This window comes from Cupressus sempervirens, chromosome 6 (assembly GCF_028749045.1).
Source record: "Cupressus sempervirens isolate cs-2001-9-10 chromosome 6, ASM2874904v1, whole genome shotgun sequence".
Lineage (NCBI taxonomy): Eukaryota > Viridiplantae > Streptophyta > Pinopsida > Cupressales > Cupressaceae > Cupressus > Cupressus sempervirens.
The window spans coordinates 154198416-154208436 of NC_143123.1; the positions used below are offsets into that span (position 1 = coordinate 154198416).

The 10021-nt window shown below is 32.0% G+C and overlaps 1 long non-coding RNA gene across 1 annotated transcript; it reads left to right on the forward strand.

Moving 5' to 3' along the window:
- Positions 1–8649: 8649 nt before the first annotated feature.
- On the forward strand, positions 8650–9798 carry LOC149551705 (uncharacterized). Its single transcript, XR_016353328.1, has 2 exons — positions 8650–9330; positions 9467–9798. It is a non-coding gene; the product is annotated as an uncharacterized LOC149551705 (long non-coding RNA).
- Positions 9799–10021: the final 223 nt, after the last annotated feature.

Genomic DNA, 10021 nt, shown 5'->3' on the forward strand with positions numbered 1-10021 from the left:
CTAGATTCTAAGTTTAGGTCCTATGTTCAACCTTTCAAACATGAGAAAGAAAATATTTTTATGTGTCCACTGCAAGAGATTTAGTCATTTGGACATCTCCTACCCTTACAAAACTAAAGATTTCAAGGATCTCGTTGTCTAGATAGCACAAGATCCACCTCAAGATAAATCCCCTTTCTAGATGGTAGTATGTCCTCTTTTGGCCAATTGATCCATGTCCTCTTCAAGAACCAAAATGGATTTATTGAGGAGTGTCGTGAGCTTATTTCTTACTCCCTCTTAGCAAAAGATATTGGATGATGCGATGAGGTTGGATCCTCCTATAAATAGGTTTGGGTGAGGTATGACCCTCTTATAGGAGGGGGCTTGCCTTCTTTGAGCTCATGTATCTTAGTAGTGTTATCCTTCCACTTTCCCAATAGATGTTTCAAATAAGGCACAACATTTCAAAAGAAACAACAATTGGGTTTGGGTGGCTCTACTATCCCTAAAACTCCTCAACTCCTGGATGTAGAAAGAAACCATTTTGAGGAGTTTGAATGGATGGTGGTAGATAAAAAGAACAAATTTAAGAATAAAATAGACATGGAAAAAAATATTAGGGTGGCAAAAATGATAGGTCTTGGGGATTTCCTTGAATATATGGGGAATAAATGGTTTAAACCAAACCGACAACCTTGGAACAAGTAATAAAAGTTGTAATGTGGAATGATGCCTTGTTGGTTTTGTTCCTTGTTAGGGTAGGCATTTTGAAATTGGTTCAGTTTTAATCTTATACTATGATGATGAAAAAGTTGGAAATTTGGATTGGAGGTAAGCATGGAAATATATTAAGGTTGTCATTTGTGGAAACATATCATCTACATTAAGGAAACATATTGTGGAGGTATTACCTAAGTGTTGAAAAGGATAACTATCAACAGAGACACCTTTTTGGTTTGTGAAGATTAGTGATAGTGAATTAGCACGTGCATACTTGAGGGAAGATATAACAAGGTGCAAGGATCCTACATGTCAAAGCACAAATCATTATGAGTTGTATGGACACATATATTAATAATTTATCAGTTGCAGTCTTGTATAAGTAGAACAAGATAGAGTGAAGGAAATGGTAATTTGAGTTAAGGAATTTTTTTTTACCCAATAATTACTTAACTAATTAGGGATGACATCTTAGATGTTAGTCCTAACTTAGGAAAAGTTAGTTTTGCATTTTGGGACACATGTGAAGACATGAAGGCAAGCAGGACACAATAACTTGGTAAAAGGAAATATCTGATTATGCAAAGTTGAGTGATGACTTTGTGATGTTTTTGGACATTGATATGTACTTTTTTTGTGATGTGAATTTATGTTAGAGAAGAGAAAGATCATTATATGAGAAGTTATGTGCATAGAGATTCAAAGGACAAATCAGATGTTGTAGATGTCATATGTTTTTGTATTGATACCTTTTGTGTATAAAATATATCATTATAATTTCATGTTTGGGAAATGGGCTCATCTTAAATATATTTTGTAATTATAATAAAAAATCCTAATAGGGTTGAGACTTCTAACAAGGCCTAGTCCTCTAACAAGGAAAAGACACTATATAGATGTAATAAACTTCTAATAGGGCCAATATCTTACACAAGATATTTTTTATTAGTGGATCATTTTGTGGTTATCATCCCCCCTGGGGTTTTCCCTTGTCCAATATTTCCCTAGTCATCAAATAATGGTGTTATGAGTTGCATTGTGTTATTGCTATGTTTACTTTTCAGATTAATCACATGTGCATCTTTTAAGATTGTAAAAGATATCCATAGTTGGGAAAACATTTATGAAATATCAACTTACCCCCTCCCCTCTCAGTATTTTCTATTTCTAATAGAAAATTCTTTCACTAAATCTAAGAGGGCTTAATATCTCAGCTAAGCCACATATGTTCAAGTGTGCTTTACAAGAATTTAAAGTGGATATACTTCTTATCCAAGAAATAAAAATGTAAAAATAAGGTTTTGAAAAGGTGATGGATAAATTAATGGCATGGTGCTAGGAATTAGTGGACTCTCAAGTGACATATGGAGGCATTGCAATTATTTGGAATAAGAATAGGCTTTCACGTACTCTTTTGCATTCATCTTCTAACTTGCTTCTTCTTTCTTGTCATGGCCTATCTATTGGCCCGTTTTGGAATATTGTGAATATTCATGCTCCCAACAATAAAGGTTAAAGAAAATAGCTCCACAATTCTCTATCCAATTTTATGAGAAACATGAATAATCAAGTGGACGATTGTGGGGGACTTCAACTATCCTTTGTACCCATTGGAGAAACTAGGAGGTAATGAAGATTATTTAGACATCATGGTACATCTTGGAGATTTTTTTTCTAGAATGGACCTCATTGACTTGGATCTTAGAGGATCCAACTTCACTTGGTCAAATTGTAGGCAAAGAAAAATCTTGGTGTAGGTGAGGCTTGACAAATTCACTTTGTCTTCTAATTAGAGCAATTTAGATGACTTCCAAGTTGAGGATAAACCTAGAAGGCATACATAATATAATAGAGACCCCCAAGAAGGTATTTTTTGATGGTGGAGTATCAGTTAAGGGAATGTTTATGACCTCCTTAGGTGGTAAATTTTATTGATCATGGCTAAGAAAATATTTGAGAGCTTCACCAATGAATCTAGTTGAATATAGAAAGGTGCTCAAAAAAATTAGGCATGGGGTTTTTAATACAATTGCATCCTTATTGTTACATGATTTAGTAGAGGCTAAAATAATAGTGGACAACTTGAATGACAAGTTGGAGGAGTTCTTTCATCTAAGTTTCTTTAGAGAGATGATTTTGATAACTCCATCTTCTCAAATACCATGCTCACTACATGGGACTTGCTACCAAATTGGGATGAAAGTTTGGGAAAGGCTAAAAGGGCAGTGGTGATTATGATTTTAAGTAGGCATCGACATGATTTTAAGTAGGCATTGACACCAAAAATTAGCACAAAAGAGTTATAGATGGTGTTGGATTGATTATGTGCCTTCAATCATCAAAGTCAAGGTTAGATGTGTTTAATTCATATTGGGTGTGTGCTTAGTGGTCATTTAATGCACCTCATTGTCCTCTTGAGTGAGCATGTGTAACATGGGCATTTATTACCTATTACAATAGTGGAATCTATCTTACATTAATGAAGATTCCTTTTATTTTCCCTAACCCTAATTATGGTTGTTGTGGTATGATCTAGACCATTACTTACCATTTTCATCCAAACCACCTATTATATTTGTGGACCTATATAAAGGCCTCACTTCTCATTTGTAAAGGAGGATTTTTGAGGCTATTTCTGTGAGCTACTAAGACAATAATGTTTTCATTCAAGTTTGGTGAATACTTGATGTATTTTATTTCTTTATTGTTATCTTTATTCCCCCATTTAGATGAAGTTTAGTTTAGATAAAGTGTGGTGATTGTGATTGAAAAAGATGGTGGTGTTTTATGAATTTCTTTGGTTCATATTTTGATGTTTTAGTGATTCTAAAATTTTGTGCAAAGTTATCCTAAGACATTTATGTGCATTCTTAATCTTAACTTCTATTACTCATATACATTATTCTCTATGATGGTGTATGTGTAGGTTGTAAGAAAATATTTTGCATTTAACTTTTGAAGATTTCATTAGTTCACGTATAGTTGTTGCATAACTTAGCAAAGAGGAGGTAGGGAAATAAGGAATTCATCCACCAAAGTTCTATTTTTTGTTATTACTACCTTTAGGAGTATAATATAATTTCTAAACACTAGTTCCCTTTCATTTTTGCATGTTTCAAAGTATCCAAAAAGAATACCTCATTACAAAACCTTTCCATAGCTCCCACATCTAGTGTGACCTGAAATGAATATGATAAAATATATGTAAGGGCCCTTGTGACCATTAACAAATCACATCAACTACTGCGCTTATCCATAATCATGATCTGACATTAAAGGAACCTTGGGGTAATCATATGGTCTTCTTGCAATCTTAGCATACATGAGACTTTGTTCAAGAGAGGATAAGATATCTCTGTATTTTGTTCTACTCTTTGGTGGGTCATAAAATATGCATCCACAAAACCCCAATATTACCAAGCTCTTTTCCAAAGGATAGAAGACAATATTATCATTCTCTTTAGGGAAAGGGTCACTCTAGACAAAAACCTAACTATAGAGGTTACTTGTATGCCCTCAAATGGAAAGAAATTATACTAAAAGAAGTTATGATCTAATCAAAATTAAGAATATATAGGGCCACTTATTAAAATTTATTATGGGTAATATCACTTTGGATGGTCATTTTGTAAGGGTTTTTGGACATCATTTTATTTTGTTAACCATTTTTGTCGTTAGATTAGATTTTCAATCTTTTTTATATGTGTCTTCCCTTAAGGCTAGTATGAAAGACTATCACAAGAGTTCTAAATAAAATCCCAGTGTTACATGGGTGTAGTTTGATTATTATTTACAAATACTACAAATTCCTCCATTCCCCATTAAAACAAGTTTTTTATATTTTATAATGAGGACACTAGTGTCAAGGATTTAGTGGAGGAAAGTGAAGATGATTGAGACACTAAATTTGAGGAAGAGGATTGTATTCCTTCCTTTGAAAGTAAAATAATTCCCAAAATAAAATCTAAATATAGAGGAAGATGTAAGCTAAAATATTATTATATTCACGATGACAATGTTGTGTCTTCCACTAAAATCAAGAAAACCTCTAATTCATATGCTAAGGCTATAAAATTTAAGAAGTTTAAGGTAAAGATTTAAGTGTTGAATCTCCTTATTACTATTAAATTTCAAGAGAAGAAGGATCTAGTATTCTTTCCTGCTATAGATGAAGGTACTACTGGTAGTACATACAAAAACCCAAAAACATGCAAGGATAAGGGGAAGGAAATTTATGTGGTTAAGGACAAGGATCTTGTGGTGAAAATTTAAGTCTCACTCTCCCCTATTGCTAGTTTTAGGCTCCTTTGTTAGGTGAAACTTATCTCATCAAGGAAGGTGTCATTTCACAAATGGAGTTAAATTTTGGCTCTCATTACCAAGTAAACCTAACCGAGAGGATTGCTATAATGTGTTGTGGATATAAATGCATCATTTGATTACCTCTTTTTCTATTTTCAAATGGCTATCTCATGAAATGAAGGAGATGAAGATTAAATTAAGATATTTAGGAAACAAACTTGAAATTATGCATTTTAAGTTGATGTACGTACAACTTATGGATTGTAGAGGAGAAGAAGTTAGTGATAAACTATCTTAAAAAGATTGTGGATTCCCTAAATAAACTAAAAATGGATCAATCTCAATCAAAGGATAACATGGCCAATCTTAAGGATTTCTTCAGACATTAATGAACCAATACCATAAGAAAATAAATAATATAGAGGAGGTTATGAACAAGACAGTCGAGACCCTCAACAAAGAGTGATAGAAAAAGAAGATCATGGAGATAAATCAGGATAAAGTTCAAGAAGTGTTTAGGCCTAGCAGGAGGAACAGAGGTTACTTCAAAATAAAAACATAAAATTCCCCTATAGAGCTCAAGTACTTGAAGATGACTACTCAAGATATGGTTAGTTTAAGGGATAGGTGTCTAATTAATCTTTCATGTTATTATTTTTTCTTTCTTTTTCTTGTCTTTTATTCTTGCTAGATCTCATTTACCTTTTATTGGTCTTTTCTTATAGGTACCTACTTTTGGTTTTGTTATATGATACTCTATTTTTCTTGGCTGGGGCAAACTGATATATCTAAACACATATTTTAGGGTTTTCATTCCATTCAAAATGTTTTTTTACTTTAAAAAGAGCTTAATGCTTTTCAAAATTGAAAATGGTGAACCTTCTTAATATACATTCAACATACCACATGTCAACAAATATTGTTGAGTAGTGAGTATCTCTACAAGACAATTTCAATAACATTGTAGCACGAGGTTACAATCTACATCAATAAGCATAATTAATAATTAGTACAAAACTAAGACATAATGATTCAAAATATTATAAATACCAATGATCATTGGATTCCTATGTACAATAAACAACACACTCTAAAATAGGATGTGGAACTAAATACACTTAATCAAACCCTAAACACAAAATTGATTAGAAATCAAGATTGTTTTCTATTTAGACAGTTTGTTTGTTATTTTTTGTGTATAACTACTTGTTTGAAATTTAATGTGATATGTTTAGCTATAAGAATTTTGGAGTACCAAAAGTGGTGACCTAAAGGTCACACTTCAACCTTGAATAATAATTAACAATGTGTCACAAAATAAAATAAAGAAAAGAAGATTCTCAACACACTATGATTATCTGATGAGTTAAGTTGTAAGGAATAGTGAAACTCTTTCCTAGACCAACATTTGCAATTTTGATTTAGCTCTTTTCTTTTTTCACTAAAAGATTGTGAGGCTTCAAGCCTCTGCACACATATCAATAAATGAATAAATAAAAAATAATCAGAAATAATCAACATTCTACAAAACCTATATAAATCACACTTATAGACTGCATTATGACTATGGTAGTAAACAAAGTTCTATTGCATATTTTGTGCATGGATATTTACAATCAATCTCTAATGTGTAATCAAACAATCTATTTTAAATTTTTATTTAAAAACTATAAACATCTATTGCAATCTTGAACTACCTATGTTTGCAATCATATATAGGTAATTAACAATAATTCCTTCTTAGCTCATTTTATTTTTATACCCAAGCTCTACCATATACTCATGAGATATGCATGTTTTCAAAACAATATACATGTATTTAGCTAAATATCATGTAATGCAAGCCTATAACAGTTTTTTAAAGTATAGAATATTAAAAAAAAATATTTATCCAAGCATCCTATTGAAAAACTTGCTACTCTTTTAGGCCATTTTAGACCAACATGTTTGTTGACAAATATTGATGAATCTACAATAATGAGTGAGAAGAACATCACAAAGTGCTTTCATTGAGATTTTGAAAAAAAAAATAACCCAATTCATTTTTTTCTTGTTGTAAGGGATCTTTTAGCCATTCTAGACAAATTATGTTAAGGAGTGAGGATAATATGAAAAAAGTTCCAAAATTTTCCACAATAACAACATTGGGCCTCATGAATGTGTTACATTGCTTATCTATGACAATTCATTTGTCATAAAGAATGGTCAATAATGTTGATCACTCTCTTATCTACTATTTTAAATGGATCCAAAAAAAACTACATAAAGCTTAAAAAATAAATAAAACAAATACACTTACTTAGCCTCCTTCAATGAAAGTTTTTACACCTATTATCTCAGATGAATTCCTTGAGTATGCATTCCCTTCCTCACTTTGGAGCATGAATCAAACACACCCTTGAACAAATGGCCTTTTTTTTAATGGATTTTTTGAAGTATAAAAAACCCAAAATTCATGGAATAACTTATCTGTCAAAATCATTGTAATGGAAAAACTATTGTAGATCATAGAATAAAAGTTTTGACATGATTAATAAGACAATGATTAATTTCTTATCGAAAACATTAGTCTTTCCTTTTTATCAAATAGGAAGTAAAATGGTATGAATGAATTCATGTATAGTTGCATCCCTAGTTTCTTACTACAAACTTCCAACAGTACCTAAATAAAACAAATATCATATGGTTATTTCCCTACTACATCCTTCTAACGCTGCCTAGTAAAACATATATCAATCTTATTATATTCTTATATCAACTAAAAACACAATACCTCTACAATTTGTCTTACTAATCAAAATACACTTTGAGAATTCTTTATCAGATTGCTAAGGAAGAACACTAGTACCCAAATTGTTAGGGAAGAACTCTAGTACTCACAGACACTAACTTCGTGTAATTGTCGAGCCTTAACTATATGTCAGATTTCAACAATTTTTTTATTCATTGTAAAAGTTTCCAAATTTGGTTGTGTAAATGTTTTTCATGTCTTTGTATGCGAGTTGATGACTTGAAAACATTTCTTACTTTTGGGTATGAACAAAACTCCAATACAGATCGTCAATCGTGAGTGCGTCAGCCCCACTCACTCAAAGATGCACCAATAACCATTCACTCAAAAATACTAGTACTTGTGACCAAATGTCCTAACAATCATATACAAATGTCCAATAATAATACTAAAATAAGCCAATTACGTAGTAAGAACTTAAAAGGATCAACTATTAAGATTATTCTACTTTTCTTCTATATATATAAAACCACTGAATAAGTTGCATCACTCTAAAACGACAATACATTCCATGAGGACGGCCTCAATCCACATACTAACAAACAAACACAGTGCCAACTCTCTGATTCAGAAAATTGGCGTTCTGTTTCCATCAACACTAACTGTTACGGGCGGTGCTCACATGCGGACCTCACTCGAACTCTCTTGATGCATCTTCTCTTCCTCAATTTATACATAGACTTCCCGTTGATTTACTCAAGATGGAAAATTGAAAAACAAGTAACTCTTTTAAATTAGTATTGTTTAGTGTGAACACAATATGAGAAAAATCTGCACTTAATCCAACATTTATGAAGCACCTAACAATCGGACCACATACGCCTTTTAATATTTCGATTTATCATAAAAAAGTGTTCTTGAAATCCTCTTGAATGAGGATTTTGCCTATAAGTTTCTTTATTTTTCATATTAGTATTATATCAGAAATGTTCTGGCTATGCTTCAGATAGATTGAAAATAATGTTTCAGATAGATTGAAAATATATATACAGATCATGAAGAACAAATGTTGAAATTTTCAACAAATTCTTTTTATTTTTACGATTTCGATCGAGATGCATTTTGTGTGAGGGATAGCCCTGTCCTATCAGAAAGAGGAGAATGTGATGTGATGCAGATCCATATAAGAAAGGAATTAGTTGAAACAACCAAAGATATTTAATTAGTAAATAAATTAGTTGGAGCTTACTCCTAAATACAAGAAGATAAGGCCAATTAAATAAATTAGTTGGAGCTTACTCCTAAATACAAGAAGATAGGCCAATTAAATAAATTAGTTGGAGCTTACCCCTAAATACAAGAAGATAAGGCCAATCTGTGTTGGTTGTTAGGTCGAAGATAGTTTGTTTTGCCACTGGTTATCCTTAAGATAGAATGCAATCAAACTTTTTTTTAGGGATCTCTGAAAATATAGTGATTTTTTTCAATTTTTTTGTTATTTTCAATTACAAAACATGCTGATGGTCAAGACAAATGCCATTGTTTGCACTCTCACAATAAATAGAGTAAAGAAGAGTGATAAGAGTTTGTAGAATGTAAGTTAGTTGCTTGCCTAGATTTTTTTTGTTTTTGTTTTCCTTCTAATTCCATTAGGTGTAAAATTCTTTCATGTCTATTAAATTTGCTCACCAGAATGCTATGATTAGTTTCATGAAATTCTTGTTATTGCAGATAATTAAAGAAAATGATGGCAGAGAGGAGATTAAGATGGGCACTTTGTATGCTCTTTGTGTTGATGGCAGGTGTGGTTATTAATGGGGATCCAACGTGCAGTCCAGCAGGGAAGTTTTGGTGCAATATATAACTGGTGTGGAAGAACATCTGATTATTGTGCATCTGGCAATTGCCTTGCTCAGTGCTGGCCTAATGCTCTTGCACTCAATCAGTCCACTTTGATTAATGTATCCATGAAAAGGAACATTACCTCTGCATTTCCATAGCAATCCCATTAAATGTATTTGGATTTATGTGATCTATTGTAGGGACAGTCTGTTCTTCCTTAACATCTGTCACTGTTTTGCCTACTTTTAAAGAAATTAGTAAGGTGTGCCGGGTTTTTCAAGTTTCAGTTTTGCAGAGCCCTGTTTGTAAGTTTTAAATTCCTAATAAATGTTATTGAGAAGATAAAAATCTATGCTGAAACAATTTGTAGATGTTACTGGTTGAACCATTGACACAGTCAATGCTATTAGAAATTTATAATTAAATTTTGGATTTGATTGTGTT